We start from the raw sequence: 21,115 nt of genomic DNA, 5'->3' as shown, positions 1-21,115 counted from the left end.
CACGACGTTTATAAGAGGTATCTAGATTGCTAGGAGGACGAACAGAAAGTTCAAGGCAAGAGACACTCCCCAAAGGAAGGTTTGTTGTGAGGTTGAATACTACTAGTTTAATATCAGTTGCTAATTAAATTAATTCTAGCGAACACTAGTGAATATAAGCTTTACACTTCATTGTAGTGCACAGAACCTTTACATTCACTGACAATATTAGGATAGGTCTAGATCTGGGTAGCACTGCCACTTTGATTCTAATGGATCTGTAGGCCACGTTCAACACAATGTCCCACTCCCTCCTGCTATCTGGGCAAAAAAGCCTTCAAATGATTTGTGCATTATCAATAGACTTTATACCATTTTTCTACTCAAATGCTACATCTTTAACATGAGTGGTACTGATGTGATCCTGCCTTAACACTACATTATTCAATGTGTATGTGCCCCCACTAGGATCTCTAGTGAATAACTGTGGAATTGAAATTGTGTTATACATTGATGATACTTAGATTATGACCAGTTTAGGCAACTATTGTAAGGCTTCACAAAAACTGTTTGCCAACTGTGGTTAAGTGGACGAGAAAAAAATGCTTAGAACTTAATGCAGACAAACTAGAGGTTCTTATCTTCAGCAAACCATCTCCACCTTGATCACTTACCTGGTGGTCGCCTGAGCTATGGTCTACTCCTAGCCCAGCCAGCTCCCCAAAAATCTTTTTTTATTGACTAAAATCTGTCCTTTATCAAACAAAAGATCTCATTGTCTGCAATTTACTTTGTAATCCTGCAGACTCCGAGAAGCATTTTTATGCTGCTGCCCCTGCATACAAGAACCGTGGTCCAAGCACTTCTGTCCAGACTGGATTACAGTATCTCTCTATATCCGGGCCTACCTTGTGCAACATCTACAGGCAATCCAAAATGTAATACAATGCTCGATATTAAATCTTCACACTCATTAATTCCCATCTAAGGGAAATTCACTTGCTTCATGTCAAGCAATACTCCATCTTCAAGTCTCTCTAATATGAGCCACTTATTTAAGCCAAACATTCCATATGTACTGCCCTCTCTTCTCCCTCATCTCTGCTGGTGGGCATCCCACAGATTAAGTGCTCCAGATCTAGCAGGCACACTTTGTTTTCTCTCGCAGCCCAAATATGGAATAAAGTCAAATCAGAGTGACCCCTTATCCCTTCGTATTCTGGAAGAAGCTGAAACATGACTTTTCAAAACATTCTAGTGCCTCGAATCGCTGCTGTTATGTAGATCCTAGTGCCAGGACATCCATTTCATGTTTTGCCGCGCTATAAAACCCATATTACATCCAACACAACTGGGCAAGTGGCTCCCTGGGCTTAGAATAAAAGTGGGCTAATTAAATTACACTGCCATGAACATCACTTGTTAACAGTTCCCTTAGTGAAGTTTGACAAAATATGAGGCCACTACTGCTGTATAAGCTAGAGTGGGTGAATACTGTTATGGATTCTCTCATGAAATACTCTTTAAATATGGTTCTCTTATTTTATGTATCATAACGCAAGATATGAAGTTGTTTTTTACGGTGTATGCTGACCTGTCTGTACCACTACGGCTTAGAAAAGATGTGTTCAACTCAAATATACTGCGAGTTCGGAGATACTAATGGATGCATGCATTCCCTTTGCACTGTTTCCTGCTTTAGATATTGCTTTGGCAAAAGAATATGATATTTATGTTTGAGTTGTTATTTAATTAAATCGAATAATTAAAAAAAAAGTTTGAGAAAATTAGCTTTCAGTTGCTGCAATACTTCGTGGCCAGGAGCAGGACTGGCAGACTTCGGAAGCCAACTTGGAAAAGCAAGTAACTGTTGAGTGCTCATGGTAAATCTGTGGCTGTGACTACACTGTATTCACTGAAGAGACATTACATTTGCAGGTGATGGAAAAGGTTTAAGGAATCAGCATATTTCCACAGTTACGGAAATATTGTCAGTTCTCTTAAACTGCATGGTTCTATCACAGTTAAGTAACGCGTCACGGACAAGGCAAATTATTTTTCAAAGTAGGCGTCAAATAAACTTAAAAAAACACATTTTGTAACAGAAAACCAAATAGCTGCTTTTCCATCTTGTTCACATTGTTCCACAGTATTCTGAGGGTTGCTTGAACCACCACTCCTCCTAAGGCTGTGGAATAGCGCTATTAAAAACGATTTATTTGCAATAGGCGGGGATCTGCGGATCCAGGTTTTCTATAAGAGCCGTATTCATGTACGATTAAACACATGGACGAACCCCCTTGTGGGCATGACTCCCACCCCACAGGAGCAATTCACTAGGGAATTCCAGGTTCTTGGGGATGTTTATATCTGACGTTTGTAATCCACTCTGTTAAGTATTGCGTCTAACAATTACTTTGGTACAGAATTAACCTAAAGCAAACATTTGTCAGATATTAGTAAATAATTATATGGACAAACAGAGATGTTTGATGATAATGTTTTTATTTTCATTCCTTTGTATCAGAGATATTATGGTCAAAGAAAAAAGTACACTTCCCCCTTTAACTTAGCGTCCTTCCCACTTTCAGGGCCAGATGTAGGAAGCCTTTTGCGCCTCGCAAACGGCGAAAAACGCAGTTTGCGAGGCGCAAAAGGCCTAACGCGATGCACAACCGCAAATTGCGAGTCGGTACCGACTCGCAATTTGAGGCTGCGACTCGCAAATAGGAAGGGGTGTTCCCTTCCTATTTGCGACCGCATCGCCATGCAGAGTTGCTTTGGGACCGCGAATGCGGTCGCAAACCAACTCGCAGTTACCATCCACTTCAAGTGGATGGTAACTCATTCGCAAAAGGGAAGGGGTCCCCATGGGACCCCTTCCCCTTTGTGATTGCCAATTAAAATATTTTTTCAGAGCAGGCAGTGGTCCTATGGACCACTGCCTGCTCTGAAAAAAACGAAACTAAATGGTTTGGAAATGTTTTCTTTTTGCAGCTCGTTTTCCTTTAAGGAAAACGGGCTGCAAAAAGAAAAAAAAAACTGCTTTATTCAAAAAGCAGTCACGGACATGGTGGGATCTCCAGCAGGCCACTATCCCTGTGAGTGCCGAGACTCGTTATGGGGTCGCAAAATGCGACCCACCTCATTAATATTCATGAGGTGGGTCTTTGCAACCCTTTCTGCATTTCATTTTGCGAGTTGCAAATTGCGAGTCGCTATTACTCACAATTTGCAACTCGCAAAATGAAACCTACCTACATCTGGCCCTCAGTTCCTAGAAAAATCCCATTCAAGTGCTAACTTTTGTCTTGTCCTAGGCTCAGAAAATAGGTGTAACTAGAACAAGCTTACCAGACTGCACAGCTGTCTGGTTGCCAAAGACATACTGTGGGCTCACCCAGAACACAGAGGGGATTGGAGCCCACTTGCTGCTAACACAAGTTGGTTTTCTTGTCGCTCATTTGTTTGCTTTTTATTGTGTCTAAGCTTATCAGTCCTGTGTTTGTGCCTCCCAGGGAGCACAGTCTCTTCACTATCTCTCTAGGATACGCACTCCATGAGAGTGCAGGTGTTTCCCAGCTGTTTTCCTCATATAATTCTCTCCTCCTGAACACCATGTTGCGCTTTTGTCCTCCCGAGTTGCTTTCACGTGTGTCCTTCTCCCCATCCTGCTCAACATTGCTTTCTTGCCCCATGATTCTCTGCCCCATGCATGGCTTCCATATAGCTTACATCCCTCTGCCTTCTGTGTTGCTTCCACCACCCACACCCTCCATGTTGCCCTGCTCTTCCTTCAAAAAAATACGCTCATACATCTTTCTTGTATTTGCTCATCTAAATTGGATCAGCCAATAAAAAAGAAAAAAAAGCTGCTTGAAATGTGGATGTTTTTTTCTAGAACAAAATTGACTTTCAAAATAAATGCTTCAACATCAAATGAAATGCCATCACTGGTACACTTAGCGCAATTAGGCAAGATCGGGCAGGACAGCTGGCTGGACGGATGTCTTCATTGAATTCTTCCTAAAGTGGAAAAACAGAATCGATTGTGCATTGTCATCACAGTTTAGGCTATATTGTTGAATTTCAAGCCACCTGCCTTTAATTTTTTGCAGTACAAATAATTTTCAAAGTTTTATGCTTTCAACAACTCAGGCTCTTGTTCCCTAAGGAAACAATCTTCTTAGTAGCTCCCCATTCACCTCCTTCTTTCAGCTTTGATCAATAATCTAACTATGCCCTGGATAAAACAACAAAGACAGGGAGGCCGCTGCCTACCTACTTGGCGACAAAAGTTTAGGGCTCTCCCCCTGTCAATATTACAAGTTCATCATCTTTCAGTCCCATTTGTAGGAAGCTGTGTTTAATAACACCAGGGTACCTTTCTGGTATCAGTCACGCCTTAGAAGACATTTCTACACCATAAAAAATTGCTCTGCTACTGCAGAAGAAGACTTTGCGGCTTCATCACAGAAATCTATCAAACCGTAGGTCACACAAGAAGTGAAATTTAAATATTTCAATAAAAGCGGATATCGTGTAATGTTGCCCTTGCTGGAAGCATCACTTCAGAGAAATATTCATGTCATATATCTCCATCTTCTTGTGAGGGAAGAGGTGGGAGCACATTTTGGATGATACGCAACATCTTCCGAGGGCTTCATTATAGTTGATATCTGGGATACAGCTTGAGCTCACAGTCCAAAATGTGGTTGGAGAAGATATTTTAACATCCTTTCTCCTCTGATGTTGTGACCTAGATTTAAAGAGAAAGCATGCAAGTTAAAATAGCAAGGGCTCGCCAATTATCAAGAAATTTGGCAGGAACAAACATCATGCAAGATTGAATAGAGAAGATGGACTAAGAAGACAAACTGTCAAACAACAGAACCATATCTAACTAGTTTGATGTTTAACAAGAATTGGATACCTATGCGCTCTGAATGCATTAAAGTAGGTAGATCTCTCAGATAGCATGTATAGTTAGAGCTCTAACATAGTCAGCATCCTTGAATTGATGGGTGAAAACTCCTTAGGCAAACAGTAATTAACAACTAATTTTAAGGGGAAAGAGGAAGGCTGGAAGAGGGTCTGCAAATGGTATAACTGCACTTGAGTCATCATTGTCATGGTTTCTTACAGCAAGTCTGAGAAATCTAGGCAGCCACTCACCTGAATGAAGAATCCACGCCCAGACAATAGCAAGCCATACTAGCACTTACCTCATGATATTCAGATTAACTGTGCCGTAATTAAGATTTAGTGGTCTGTCAGTCCAGCACTAGTAGACTGGGTGGAACAATATGTTCAGCATATTGTTCCACCCAGGCTACTAGTCAATGAGTACATCAGTTTGGCTAAACAGGGGATTTAGCTGGCCTGAGCTATGCACTCTGGAAGTAACTACTGTCATTGAGGTAGTCAGGTAGTGGTTGCGTGTCGTTTACCATTGGTAAATTAAAATACTGCAGTTTCATACTCCACCTGAAAACAAAATAAAAAAAAGCGTTATTACATCCTGCATCATGTCTCCTGTTTCAATAGAACCTCCCTTACAAGGTGAATTCTGGGACTGGAAAATTTACTATAGCCTTAGAACCCGCCGTAGCGGGCTGTACCGGCTATTAAAGGCCCGCTCCCCATGGCATTTAACAAGGGAGAGGGACTTTAATAGCCGGTAGAGCCCGCTACGGCGGGTTCTAAGGCTATAAGAACATTCTGCCACTCAGGGCAGAATGTTCTATTAAAAAAAAAAATGTTCACGGAGCCCGAGGGGATTAAAATCCCCTCGGGCTCCGTGAGGCTTTGTTCACAGCTGCTGCTGTGAACAAAGCGAACATTGGAATGTTGGCGCTGCGGGCTTTTACCGGCCAGTAAAAGCCCGCAGCACTCCATTGTTTTCAATGGAGCCCCCAGCATTCCAATGTTCTAATTCATATTACAAGAGGCAAAACAGACTTGGTAGGGGAAAATCCTTCTTTTCACACAGCAATATACCTCACTGGGAAAGATAACCACCAATCAAAGAGATATAGAACCAGAAAGAATGAGATCTGAGTAGATCATCTAAATTGGGTTAATAAAGTGCATACATAAAGCAGAGCCAAGGCCTTCTCAAGGTTGCAGCATAATGATCTTTAACAAAGTATTCCTTCTTCATACGTCAAGGAAGTGTACAGATTTTACAGGTCACACTGACTGTGCATAACAGATTCCCAGAGTAAAATTTTGTATATGTGATTTATTCAAGGGCAGGATGAACCCAAATGTATTATTATAAATCCCTATGTGTGGTGATCAAATCTCCACAATGTACACAGGGTAGGATCAATTCACACGTATCATTATACATCCCCATACGTGGTGATCACTTTTCCACACTGCACACAGGGTTCCAGCCCTCTGATGCTCCCAATTATCTTCTGGATCAGACTAGGTGTCTAAATTGCTTGAATCAACACTGAGTACATCTCTCTGACCTAAGCGGCGAATGGTCCACAAGGATGTAACCCAAGAACCCTAGAAGATTAAGGTAAAACACAATATAACAGGGTGGTAAAGAATAATATATACACACTCACACACACACACACACATATATATATATATATATATATATATATACACACACACACACACACATATATACACACACAAACACACACACACAGAGGAGGAAGACTTAGCATTAAGAGAATCCGGTGATTGTTGGAGTGACTAGGTTGCATTAAAATATGAGGCCTCTCTCCTGTTGGCTCAAGCCTGCTCTACTGTGGGTTGTCACAGTATTAATTCACATTTTCAATTGTGTTCAGTGGGCCACCTTCTGCAATGCAGCTCCTCAACCCTCCCATTTAATTAAAAGATAAAATAGTAATCTCACAGACAGTACTATGCTTAAAATATGCAGAGCGGACCAGTGGTTTGAGATCTCCCACTTCAGAAAAAACACATGAGATAGGATTACAAACAGAACAACATTGTCCACAGGAATGGACAGGGGGCAGGAAGTAAAGGGGAAATGTCTGCAGGGGGGCACAGGTGTGGGAAAGACCACAAGGAGCAGAGTACATAAATAATAAAGGAAAACACACTTGGCATGGAATAGAGGATGTGTAGAGAAATATTCTACTTACCCCAGTTTTCTCCCATTTTGCTTTGCTTCTTCATCGGATCCACACCTCAGCTCTCTGAGTTCTTTCATCACCACAGGAGGTAGCAGCGTGGTGTAGGCCAGCACACACAGACTTGCTGTTCCTGGTTGTTCTCTTATGTGTGTTGTGCTCCTGACCTGAGCCTACTGTCCTTAGTGCAGTTCTATATAATAACTGGGTTCTCTGCTCTACTTAGCTCATGATGCAGTGCCACTGAGGAGGAGGAGGAATTACTAAAGCTGGACCTGGGATGCAATGTTCATTTCAAGCCTCCTAAACGTTGGGGGAGAGAGGGACAGAAAAAAAATTCTAGTTTCAAACAAACATATGACATTCAGGAAGGAGTTGTAGTGCTAGACTGGGAGCCTTTGGATACTCCCAGGACAGGGAAGGACCGACAGGGGACTAAGGCCATCTGTAAATATCAGGGCAGGGAGTTACAGACAGCAGTGAGGGTTGAAGTCCCTCTATATAGGCAGTCTCTCCATAGGACAGGAAGCAACTGTATGTGCTGTGACTTAAGCCTCAGTGTCCCACACAGAGGGCAGATCAGCGCGAGAAGTTAAACCCATGTGAAAGGGGCATTAGATGTGCTTATGACTCAGTGTGAGAGATACCCTTAGGTCTTCAAAAAGGCAAGCCTGCCGGTGCCTAGGTTTTTCCTTGTCAGACCTCTTTTGATTAGACCACAGGGCAAGCAGGCACTACTGGGCCTCAAACATGGTGGTGTTGTCGGGGTCATTTGTCTCTGGTGTTGTGAGTTCCAACCTACTAAGGCTGTGCAAGCTGAGTAAATTCCTTTCGCTCTCAGCTCTAAGGCTAGCAAGGGCAAGCAGTCAAAGGCTTCTCAGGAAGGTAGTGCAGAGGTTATAGAGTCAGAACTTAAGCAGTCAAATAACAGACTGTCTGAGTACTTGACTTAGTAAAAAGCAAAGTACTTTAATCTTATCACAAATCAAAATACTACATACATTATTAGGAGTTCAGCTAAAGGGTTCTAGAAAACATAATTACGGGGCTCTTACAAAGTTCTAAAGGAATATCACACCAGACTATTGAGTTCTAGGTGTGAGCTCACAACTGAACTATATTAGCACTGCCCTGATTAGTAACCCACGGGTCAGTTTTACCATACTATGAGCAAAAAGAGTACTGAATGGCAATAGGTAACCTCTCTAACATGCAGAATTATCTTTTTTTAGCCCAAGACACACTTTTCCAAGTTCTACAGTGAGGCTTCGTGTTACCTGTTTCTTTGGAGGCAATTCTGCACAGCCGCCGGCGGTGTGCAGTTTGTGGCTGCATGGTCAGTGCCTATGCTAACATAAATAGGACTACAAGCAGCGGCCCTGCTTCAAGTGTCTTAATGATGAACACAGAATAGCACAGTAAGCACTCGTCTTCAGCAGCTGCAGCCCTTGTGCTGTCTGGCCTCACAGGGCTAACAGCGAGTCAAGAGCAGTGGCAGAACAGGTCCGCTGGTCGCATGGCAAAGATGCCAGACAGCAAATTATCACTTGGGGCTGATGATGCCTAATGTATTATGCCAGAAAAACCAGGGAAGGAGGTTGGGAAACCTCTCGTAGCTTGGGTTGCAGTCTGTTACACTTTTGTTACTAGGTGCACTATTCTGGGTGCCCCACACTCCAGAAACAGTTGGGCTTCTGCTGCTGGACAATTTCTCCTCCTTCAGAGCCAGGCATTCTCCAGCAGGAAGGTAGGCTTCTAGGAAGACCAACAACTCTCCAGCAAATTACACATCTTTCAGGGGATGCCCCCTCACCAGTGGGAGACAAACTGTCAGACAGACACAAGCCCTGGCTAGATCACAGCAGCTCTACTAGTATTATGCAGAGCATTCCTTCATTTAGTGAAGGAGGAATATAGCTAATATATTTAAACACATTACGGGCACACTCATATATGTGAAGCAAGACATTACTGTCCATTAAACCAAATATACCAGTGAGGGTTTTGAACAGTGTACACCCTAAACTGAATTACTTTAAGGGACTCTCAAATTGGACTATCAAGTGAAATAATATAAAATCAAGAACCACTCCCTCCCTTCAATTGTGTCCAGCATGTTCTTGGTGAGGTAATAACTTTTCAACTTGTGTATATTTTTGAGTGCCAACAGCTGCATAAACTTACCTAGGACGGTGCTGAAAAATGTCTGACTAGTTCTCCTAAATAACTCATGGAGATCACAGCAGCCGTAGCAGGGGTGAGAGAGGCCAGAGTGAATAAAGGCTGCTTACACGTATTCACGGCCTGCGGTATTTGCAATATATGGTGGCACGGAGGTACATAACCCACAACTGTAAATGGTCAGAGGTACATGGCATGGTGAAGGAGGCTGCAGTTTGACTGACTCCTTGCTGAACTAGATTGGGGGGGCAGAGACCCAGTCACTGACTCATTCCACGACTCATAGCTCATGTAGGCGTGTAGCCCTTTTTGTGATTTGGCTGGCTTACATACCTTTAGAGTGCAGTATAGAGTGACAGACTGCAGTCTGACTTAAGAAATGTTGGCCTACCACTTTCCTTAAGAGGTTCGGCTACACAGGCTGCACAGAGTGTCTAAGACTTGCAATTTAACCACAGAGGCTCAGCTGTGACTGGTACTATTTCCAGTAAAGAGTGTAGTAGGTCACATGCTTCTCTCAAGGCCAGCACCCATCAGAAGATTCTACCCTTGCCTAAAATTGGCACACTATGGCCAGGGGGCAAGAGGAGTTTTCGAACCCTGCACTCTCAACTTGTATTATTGCTAACTCAGTGCTAGAGGGCGGACAACAACGCTCAGTGCCTCACCCAACATGCTAATTGTGTCAATGTCATGTATTAGACACCACCTTCGTAAAGTGTCTGCCCACAAAAAATGTGCTCCAGTCTGGATCCCAGCCAAATATAGATGGATGCCAAAAGTTCATACAATAGGTGTCACCTTGATTGAGTAGAAATCGAGTTGGAGAAATGTAGATGTTGCAAGCCACTCAAATAAATGAGCAGAAATCCTCAGAAAGCAGGTTAAAGATTTCCTTTATTCAGATACAGAACCCATGACCCCACACCAGGAAAACCAAGTCCGCTATGCGAAGGCTCTAGAAGACAGACATCTTTATATTATAATGATGACATAGTAGGATTCCACAATGCTGGTTAATACATGACTCAGTATGCATACAAAAACACACAACTCCCACATAACTTAACCCCCTTTCCCATAAAACAAAAAACAACAGATGATTAAAAACAAAAAGACAATAAAAAAAAACATAATATGTAATGTAGTCTCTAAATCTCACAGGAGGAATTCTGACTCAGCTATTTCTCAACATAGTCCGAGAGTCTCCTCCTGCCAAACTGACCTTCCTCTCTATAGAATCATGCAAAACACTGCCATGGTCTATGGGATTGTCAGATAATAACCCAAAGTGGTACCAATCCCCATCTCTCACACCGTCACCTTCCAAATTCTGACTTTGCATTCTATTCAAAATAATATCAGCTTCTTCTTTTTCTAATTTTACAATAGCATTTTTGTCCCATCATCCTTTATTCTCCAGTAAAACAGCTGTCTAGACACTCTCATGAATTTTGTGGGCCTAGAATATTTAGATTAAACCTTTGTCACTTTTCCTGGTTTTTACTTGTACATCTTTCACATCTCACTTTATCAAAGTGTTTCTTGCTAGCACTTTGTTTCATTTTTACGTGTTTCCAAACACTTTGCATATCTAACTCAGTACACTTGCTCCCAACCTTTGAGAGCAGACTTTGGTTGTTTACCCCTCAACAGAACAAACAGGGCAACCCCAGTGGTACTGTGAGGTGTGATATTGTAGTTCCACATCTTCTGCAGCAATTACTCTCCCACATCTAAATTGTTGGCAATAGCAGTTTATACCACTTCTTTCAATAATCTATTAGCCCTTTCAGAAAGGCCAATAGAAGCAGGACTATATAGTGGGACTCTGATGTGATTGATATCAGGTTTCCTGAGAAAAGTAACCATTGCCAGAGACAAATTGCATCCTGTTATCAAACACCATTTCTTTCAGTGGACCTTAAATTTTGAATAATTCATCCAAAAATGTACGAGTGCACTTGAACCATTCACTTTAACAAACTCATAATATGGCCATTTAGAGAAATAGTCCACAGCAGTGATGATGTGAGCACAACTGACCTTATATGGTTTCTTGCCTTTAGTTAATAAGGGGACGCGTTAGAGGTTCAATGGATCTTTGGTCTGCGCTTAGAGTAAGTCCCACCACAAGATTAAATTTCAATACAATTCATCTACAAATATCCATCTGCAACATCAATAATCTTGGGAGTCAATAATCACACACCATGACCCCTCTGGTCATGAACAACCACACCTTTATGTAAAATTTAGAAAGTTTATTTCCCTATATTAACAACCCTAAAGTCACGTCAATTAATCTCAACACAATCTGATACACATATAAGAACAGCACTGGCTGATCAAATCTTCTAAAGAATCTTAATTTAACTAAAGCATGGATTATTACGCATTCAAGAGAAACAGTACAAATCAATAGCAAGAACAGCTAGGCAATAGAAATATCATACATCTAGGTTCAGCAACTGAGCAATGACAATTATTTGTTAATTGCAACCTGTTAGCATTTCAGGACTTCCCTTACTAACCATCTAATTAGCATTAGCATGTTGGGCTTAATGCAAAAACAATTTAGTCAACACAAATTTGGAAAACTTCTAACTAGGACTCTTGACATAATAGCGGTTGGTGCCTAGAAACAAAAGATAAATTACAACAAGAACATTAGCAATTGTTATACCTCGCCTCAATAGGGATCAGTTTGAAAGGGATTGGTTCAGAAAAGGGGCTCTAAGCTCTCCGAACTATTGGGAAAGCAGTCTAAGGGATCAGCATTCAGCATCAGAAGTCTACGCCATAAAATTAAAGATAGAATTTTCTAAGTATGATTATATAAATAGGAATGAGCATGGAAGGTGAGAATGATCGAAATGGTGCATTTCTTCTCTGTGCAGTCGGGCTAAATTAAAATTGTCTAAAACACTTCCCACTGGTGAAAGAATCGTACGTTCGCATTTAGTCCAATAAGAATAGGAACATAAATCTAAGATATAACTAAAGCATCCTTCACATGTCGATGACTGGCTCCTCTTCTCCTGTCCCTCAAGCTCGTCAGATATCAATTTTGTATCCGTTCATGTTTCAGTCAGTGCATCCATTGTTAGCTCCTGGGAACATCGCTTTTTCATACACTAAACTATACAAAGTATAAATAACTAGTACAGCACATTCTAGCAAGCAGTTCTCATGGGAAAATAAAAATATCTCTCCTAGCATTTGGTCATCCCGGTGAAAAACAATGCATGTATTAATTTCTTCAAGCTTACATTTCTGTCAGCAATGTTCAAACAGTGTAGCTTAACATGCGGCTGTGTAGACTAGGCCCAAACCTTGCTAACTTAAGACCTAGAAATCAATAATGCAATTACATACTTGGAAATCATTAATATAACACACTACTACCTTAATCTAAACATGAACACATCAACTTTATATTACAAAGCATTTAGTAAGGACATTGTGTGATTACTCACGGCCACTCTGGTGGGCACATTTTCCAAATCGCACATTATTTTCTGTATTAAGTCAAACGCTATGCAGATTCGTAATTCAAAATACATAATTATTAATAAAATTTCAGAGCTCACAATCCCTCCTCTGATGACTAAAAATGTCATCACACATCTTCCCATGCAAATTTTTGCTCCCCTAAACTTTGTACTTTTACCTCTTCTTTCCCTTTTCAAATTTTCCCTGAACAATTCATCCATTTTAATTTCTTCCCTCCTCTAAACGTTTTTCAATTTCTTCATTATAACCGCTTGATACAATTTTTGCATTCCCCATGCTCCAATTATACAAATTACAATAGTCAATATCACCTTTATTATATTCAATATTATCTCTTTCCCTAGGTTGCCAAACCAATTCCCCATGGAAGCAATACCTTTGGCAACATTTTCCCAAACTCCAGGTTCTTTCAGCTCTTTCAAATCAGCACTATCATTAATCTAATTGGGGGCGTGGCCTGACAAGATGGCCGACGGGACATGATTCCCTGCGCTCTCCCCCAGTACGGAGTTGTCTACTCCCTAAATCCTGTATAATGCTAACACCCAGCTCACCCTGTTAAGGGCACAGAAGGCGTAGACATTGTGGAATCCAGCGCCCCCGAAAAGACCCGACTGGAGCCGCAAAAAACAACAGAGGGCTTAGAACGGCCTTAGCGGGCTGCGTAACTTGCTTCTGACTTTCGAAGGCCCAGAGACTGAAGGAAGCGAGCTGCAGGCCGCTGCCCTCCTAGCGATCTGATAGTTCTCCTAATCGAGCTGCGGGGGAGCCGCGGTGCGTAGAGCCGAGGAGCGGAGCAGACTCTTTGAACAGACTACAATGAAGAGGGCTCTTGAAACTTACGGCGGACTCCCTTGAGAGGTGAGGCTTGATAGCAGAGGATCAGGGAGGAGCCACGAGGAAGACACTGAGACAGAGGGCACAGGCCGGAGCTGCAGCCCTGACGTCTGGAATGAGAGAGTTTATCAGATGCATGCAGGGTGATCCAGCGAGCACCGCGTAGGCCTAGTGCAAACGGAGGGCATGTTTGCACCCGAGAAGCCTGCTGGACTGGCCGGTAGTGAAGGTCGAGGGACAGATATATGTAAATGCTACGGTTGTCCATGGAAGGGGGGAGGATCTTGAGGAAGTTGTGGGTTCAGTTTTATATGTTTAACACATTAGTTTGTTCTGCACAATATGGCTGTGAGCCCGGGGACACCCCCACAGAGGGGACACTTAGAATATAAAGCACAATGGTAGTCTGAAACACTTATAAACTTCTCACTTGGAATGTGAGAGGACTTGGAAATGCTACCAAATGATATAGGGTGATGTCAATGCTTAGGCACCGGGGGTAAGTATACTTGCCTTCAGGAGGCCCATCTGACGGACACGGAGACGCAGAAGCTGGCCAAAAAATGGAGGGGACAAAACTACTATGCTACTTTTTCATTGTTCGCCGGGGTTTGTGCACATCTGGATAGCCCCAGGGGTTCCCTTTGCTTTGCACTTTATGGAGGCAGATATTGAGGGCAGCTATATCCTGCTTAAGAGAACAGTGGATGGTCAGCAATTGGAGATACTAAGTTCATAAGCCCCGAAATGCAGATGATGCCTCATTCTACCACACGCTGGCCAGTGAACTGCCTATGCACATGGGGACTGATACCTTTTGGGTGGGGGACTTTAATTGCATTACGGACGGGGATATGGACAGACCCCCCACCCCCTCCCCCACCCCTCTCTCCCCCAACCGGGCACCAAGCCACAAATAACTACGAGTTTGAAAACAACAATGTCACAACTTGGGAGAGACACATGCCTGGCCATCAGGGAATATACTTGTTACTCGAATGCACATGCAGTAGGCTGGATCGTATATTGCTCACCCAACATACCACCCCCAAGGTACAGAATGTATCCCATCTTACACAATACTTGTCAGACCATGCCCCAGTGACGTGTGTGTTTCAGTGGGGTTGTGGCTACCCGAACCCTGTATAGATGGAGTCACAAACAGTTAGGAGCGCACCTGCCTGACATCCCAGCAATTAATCTGCCCCATTGCATCATGGTAGATGTAGTATCTTCAAAAAACGAACTCCATTAATTTTTAAATATTTCACCTTTAAGTAGGTACAGCCTTTACTGTGCATCTCTGGACACATGTGTATCTGGGTTAGTCCCTTCTTCAGCAGAGAACATATTTGCGGGGTGCTGGGAATGCTGCCATAAATCACCCGGTTTCAGTACCTCTTCCCTGGCCTGCTGGTGCCTGCTCCAGAGCTCGTCAGCCCAATGGCTCAAGGGAGCCTTTAAAGTCACAAACAGTTAGGAGCGCACCTGCCTGACATCCCAGCAATTAATCTGCCCCATTGCATCATGGTAGATGTAGTATCTTCAAAAAACGAACTCCATTAATTTTTAAATATTTCACCTTTAAGTAGGTACAGCCTTTACTGTGCATCTCTGGACACATGTGTTTCTGGGTTAGTCCCTTCTTCAGCAGAGAACATATTTGCGGGGTGCTGGGAATGCTGCCATAAATCACCCGGTTTCAGTACCTCTTCCCTGGCCTGCTGGTGCCTGCTCCAGAGCTCGTCAGCCCAATGGCTCAAGGGAGCCTTTAAAGTCACAAACAGTTAGGAGCGCACCTGCCTGACATCCCAGCAATTAATCTGCCCCATTGCATCATGGTAGATGTAGTATCTTCAAAAAACGAACTCCATTAATTTTTAAATATTTCACCTTTAAGTAGGTACAGCCTTTACTGTGCATCTCTGGACACATGTGTTTCTGGGTTAGTCCCTTCTTCAGCAGAGAACATATTTGCGAGGTGCTGGGAATGCTGCCATAAATCACCCGTTTCAGTACCTCTTCCCTGGCCTGCTGGTGCCTGCTCCAGAGCTCGTCAGCCCAATGGCTCAAGGGAGCCTTTAAAGTCACAAACAGTTAGGAGCGCACCTGCCTGACATCCCAGCAATTAATCTGCCCCATTGCATCATGGTAGATGTAGTATCTTCAAAAAACGAACTCCATTAATTTTTAAATATTTCACCTTTAAGTAGGTACAGCCTTTACTGTGCATCTCTGGACACATGTGTTTCTGGGTTAGTCCCTTCTTCAGCAGAGAACATATTTGCGGGGTGCTGGGAATGCTGCCATAAATCACCCGGTTTCAGTACCTCTTCCCTGGCCTGCTGGTGCCTGCTCCAGAGCTCGTCAGCCCAATGGCTCAAGGGAGCCTTTAAAGTCACAAACAGTTAGGAGCGCACCTGCCTGACATCCCAGCAATTAATCTGCCCCATTGCATCATGGTAGATGTAGTATCTTCAAAAAACGAACTCCATTAATTTTTAAATATTTCACCTTTAAGTAGGTACAGCCTTTACTGTGCATCTCTGGACACATGTGTTTCTGGGTTAGTCCCTTCTTCAGCAGAGAACATATTTGCGGGGTGCTGGGAATGCTGCCATAAATCACCCGGTTTCAGTACCTCTTCCCTGGCCTGCTGGTGCCTGCTCCAGAGCTCGTCAGCCCAATGGCTCAAGGGAGCCTTTAAAGTCACAAACAGTTAGGAGCGCACCTGCCTGACATCCCAGCAATTAATCTGCCCCATTGCATCATGGTAGATGTAGTATCTTCAAAAAACGAACTCCATTAATTTTTAAATATTTCACCTTTAAGTAGGTACAGCCTTTACTGTGCATCTCTGGACACATGTGTTTCTGGGTTAGTCCCTTCTTCAGCAGAGAACATATTTGCGGGGTGCTGGGAATGCTGCCATAAATCACCCGGTTTCAGTACCTCTTCCCTGGCCTGCTGGTGCCTGCTCCAGAGCTCGTCAGCCCAATGGCTCAAGGGAGCCTTTAAAGTCACAAACAGTTAGGAGCGCACCTGCCTGACATCCCAGCAATTAATCTGCCCCATTGCATCATGGTAGATGTAGTATCTTCAAAAAACGAACTCCATTAATTTTTTAATATTTCACCTTTAAGTAGGTACAGCCTTTACTGTGCATCTCTGGACACATGTGTTTCTGGGTTAGTCCCTTCTTCAGCAGAGAACATATTTGCGGGGTGCTGGGAATGCTGCCATAAATCACCCGGTTTCAGTACCTCTTCCCTGGCCTGCTGGTGCCTGCTCCAGAGCTCGTCAACCCAATGGCTCAAGGGAGCCTTTAAAGTCACAAACAGTTAGGAGCGCACCTGCCTGACATCCCAGCAATTAATCTGCCCCATTGCATCATGGTAGATGTAGTATCTTCAAAAAACGAACTCCATTAATTTTAAAATATTTCACCTTTAAGTAGGTACAGCCTTTACTGTGCATCTCTGGACACATGTGTTTCTGGGTTAGTCCCTTCTTCAGCAGAGAACATATTTGCGGGGTGCTGGGAATGCTGCCATAAATCACCCGGTTTCAGTACCTCTTCCCTGGCCTGCTGGTGCCTGCTCCAGAGCTCGTCAGCCCAATGGCTCAAGGGAGCCTATAAAGTCACAAACAGTTAGGAGCGCACCTGCCTGACATCCCAGCAATTAATCTGCCCCATTGCATCATGGTAGATGTAGTATCTTCAAAAAACGAACTCCATTAATTTTTAAATATTTCACCTTTAAGTAGGTACAGCCTTTACTGTGCATCTCTGGACACATGTGTTTCTGGGTTAGTCCCTTCTTCAGCAGAGAACATATTTGCGGGGTGCTGGGAATGCTGCCATAAATCACCCGGTTTCAGTACCTCTTCCCTGGCCTGCTGGTGCCTGCTCCAGAGCTCGTCAGCCCAATGGCTCAAGGGAGCCTTTAAAGTCACAAACAGTTAGGAGCGCACCTGCCTGACATCCCAGCAATTAATCTGCCCCATTGCATCATGGTAGATGTAGTATCTTCAAAAAACGAACTCCATTAATTTTTAAATATTTCACCTTTAAGTAGGTACAGCCTTTACTGTGCATCTCTGGACACATGTGTTTCTGGGTTAGTCCCTTCTTCAGCAGAGAACATATTTGCGGGGTGCTGGGAATGCTGCCATAAATCACCCGGTTTCAGTACCTCTTCCCTGGCCTGCTGGTGCCTGCTCCAGAGCTCGTCAGCCCAATGGCTCAAGGGAGCCTTTAAAGTCACAAACAGTTAGGAGCGCACCTGCCTGACATCCCAGCAATTAATCTGCCCCATTGCATCATGGTAGATGTAGTATCTTCAAAAAACGAACTCCATTAATTTTTTAATATTTCACCTTTAAGTAGGTACAGCCTTTACTGTGCATCTCTGGACACATGTGTTTCTGGGTTAGTCCCTTCTTCAGCAGAGAACATATTTGCGGGGTGCTGGGAATGCTGCCATAAATCACCCGGTTTCAGTACCTCTTCCCTGGCCTGCTGGTGCCTGCTCCAGAGCTCGTCAGCCCAATGGCTCAAGGGAGCCTTTAAAGTCACAAACAGTTAGGAGCGCACCTGCCTGACATCCCAGCAATTAATCTGCCCCATTGCATCATGGTAGATGTAGTATCTTCAAAAAACGAACTCCATTAATTTTTAAATATTTCACCTTTAAGTAGGTACAGCCTTTACTGTGCATCTCTGGACACATGTGTTTCTGGGTTAGTCCCTTCTTCAGCAGAGAACATATTTGCGGGGTGCTGGGAATGCTGCCATAAATCACCCGGTTTCAGTACCTCTTCCCTGGCCTGCTGGTGCCTGCTCCAGAGCTCGTCAGCCCAATGGCTCAAGGGAGCCTTTAAAGTCACAAACAGTTAGGAGCGCACCTGCCTGACATCCCAGCAATTAATCTGCCCCATTGCATCATGGTAGATGTAGTATCTTCAAAAAACCCCGCAAATATGTTCTCTGCTGAAGAAGGGACTAACCCAGAAACACATGTGTCCAGAGATGCACAGTAAAGGCTGTACCTACTTAAAGGTGAAATATTTAAAAATTAATGGAGTTCGTTTTTTGAAGATACTACATCTACCATGATGCAATGGGGCAGATTAATTGCTGGGATGTCAGGCAGGTGCGCTCCTAACTGTTTGTGACTTTAAAGGCTCCCTTGAGCTACTGGGCTGACGAGCTCTGGAGCAGGCACCAGCATGCCAGGAAAGAGGTACTGAAACCGGGGGATTTATGGCAGCATTCCCAGCACCCCGCAAATATGTTCTCTGCTGAAGAAGGGACTAACCCAGAAACACATGTGTCCAGAGATGCACAGTAAAGGCTGTACCTACTTAAAGGTGAAATATTTAAAAATGAATGGAGTTCGTTTTTTGAAGATACTACATCTACCATGATGCAATGGGGCAGATTAATTGCTGGGATGTCAGGCAGGTGCGCTCCTAACTGTTTGTGCCTGTATAGATGGAGATTCCCATCAGAGATCCTTGAGGATCCTGTGGGTAGAGACATGATTGCCCAATCAATAACAGAATACATGGAACATAACTGGAGGTCCACACAGAGGGCAGCGACAGAGTGGGAGGCATGTAAGACAGTGCTCCGGGGAAGATGTGTGGGGCTTACCGGTGGAGTGCAGAGAGCATTACAGGCAGAACTACCCTTACAGGGAGGATGCCCTGGCAGCGTGCCAGGAAAGACAAATGCGGGGGAGACATAGTCAGGGAGAGGAACTAAGCTTATTGGACAACTGACTGAAACCAGAGATAGACTTGAACGGTACACTTTGAAATCATATTGACAAATCCTACATCGAGAGGGCGACAGATCAGGGAGGCTCCTCGCATGGATCCTCCGACGGGAGCAACAGCGATCCTTAGTACTCTATCTCACAAACCCCCTTTGGGGAGAGACGAGGACACAGCGAGATACAGTCACAGTCTTCAGGGGTCATTTTGAGAGAGTATATGCTAATACGGGGGACCAAGATCGAGATAGTTTAAAGGCATACCTAACTGGAGCGCTCCTTCCTTGACTGAGTGAGACGGGGATACATGCGCTGGACTCTGACCTTACACCCGAAGAGGTTAAAGTGGCTATTCAATCTCTTCCAATGTGTAAAAGTCCGGGCAGGGATGGCTTTACAGCTGAGCTCTATCAGGCCTTTGCGACCACAATCGCTCCGCGGCTCTTACAAGTATATAACAAGGCACTAAACTGCTAATATATTACCAGACTCAATGCACAAAGGCCTCATTGCTATGATCCCCAAACTGGGGGCAGCCTCACACGATCCAGCGTCCTATCACCCTATCACTTTGATTAACCTGGATGTAAAGATCCTATGGAAGATCCTTGCAACACAGCTTCCCCCGAGGTAACCCACCTGGTGCATCCTGATCAATGTGGGTTTATATCAGAATACGACTATGAATACCCGTAGACCAGAGGTCTTCAAACTGGGGTGCAGGCCCCCTTAGGTGGTCCCCAAGTGATCCCGGGGGGGGGGTGCCACACACTGGCCAAAAGAAGAATTATACAGATAACAGGCCTTTGTTTTATTCAGAAAGCATGTTATTGCATTTAAAAAAAAAATACAGTACTTAACTGCAATGTTTAAATATGACAAGACATATTTAAACATTGTCAACATTATAAAATAATTGTGAAACATTCTGAGGGGGGCTACAAAGATTTTTATTTTTCAACCTTGGGGGCGCGGCATTAAAATGTTTGGAGACCACTGCCGTAGACTGATGCATGTCCTCCATGAGGAACTGGCACTGGTCTCGGCAGATATTGCTAAGGCGTTTGATACCGTCAATTGAAATTACCTCCTGCCGGTCCTAGTCACCTTGGGGTTTGGGCCACAATTACAGAGGTGGGTCAAAATTCGCTACACGGAACCTACAGCCAGGGTCAGAATGGGGGGGGTGGAGAACACTGCTCCGAAATACTGAAGATACGGAGGAGTACACGACAGGGGTGTGCCTTGTCACCCTTGCTTTTTACGATGACTCTGGAGCCATTGGTGCAGCGAATTAGGCACGACATGGAGGGGTGGCGCATTCTGGTGGTTTGGACACGCCTATTGTCACTTTATGCGGATGATACACTCTTTTACATGAAAGACCCTAGATTTTCCCTCCCTATATTGATGAGAGAGCTGGAAACCTTTGGACAATTATCTGGCCTAAGCATTAATGTGAGTAAATCACTGATATTCCCATTGGGGAGCCTAGCACAGCTCCAACCGGAGGCTCTACCGGCTACGCCCCTGCGTTGGGAAACTGACCAATTCCGATATCTCTGAATCATGGAGCCCACACTGTTAAATGGCGCAATCAGCTCAACATAAAGAGAGTACTCTCAGGCTTAGAAGGGTCAGTGCATTTTTGGGATACCCTCCCACTGTTGATAATGGGGAGTGTAGTGGTCGCAA

General features: G+C 43.8%; 1 protein-coding gene across 2 annotated transcripts in view; it reads right to left on the bottom strand.

The window, feature by feature from the left end:
• LOC138287875 (POC1 centriolar protein homolog B-like) overlaps nt 1–21,115 on the bottom strand; it is a 1,054,814-nt gene that overhangs the window by 973,713 nt on the left and 59,986 nt on the right. The gene's annotated exons all lie outside the window — the stretch shown is intronic.

Source organism: Pleurodeles waltl, chromosome 4_1 (assembly GCF_031143425.1).
Source record: "Pleurodeles waltl isolate 20211129_DDA chromosome 4_1, aPleWal1.hap1.20221129, whole genome shotgun sequence".
Classification (NCBI taxonomy): Eukaryota; Metazoa; Chordata; class Amphibia; order Caudata; family Salamandridae; genus Pleurodeles; species Pleurodeles waltl.
This window is presented reverse-complemented; position numbering and strand designations above follow the sequence as displayed.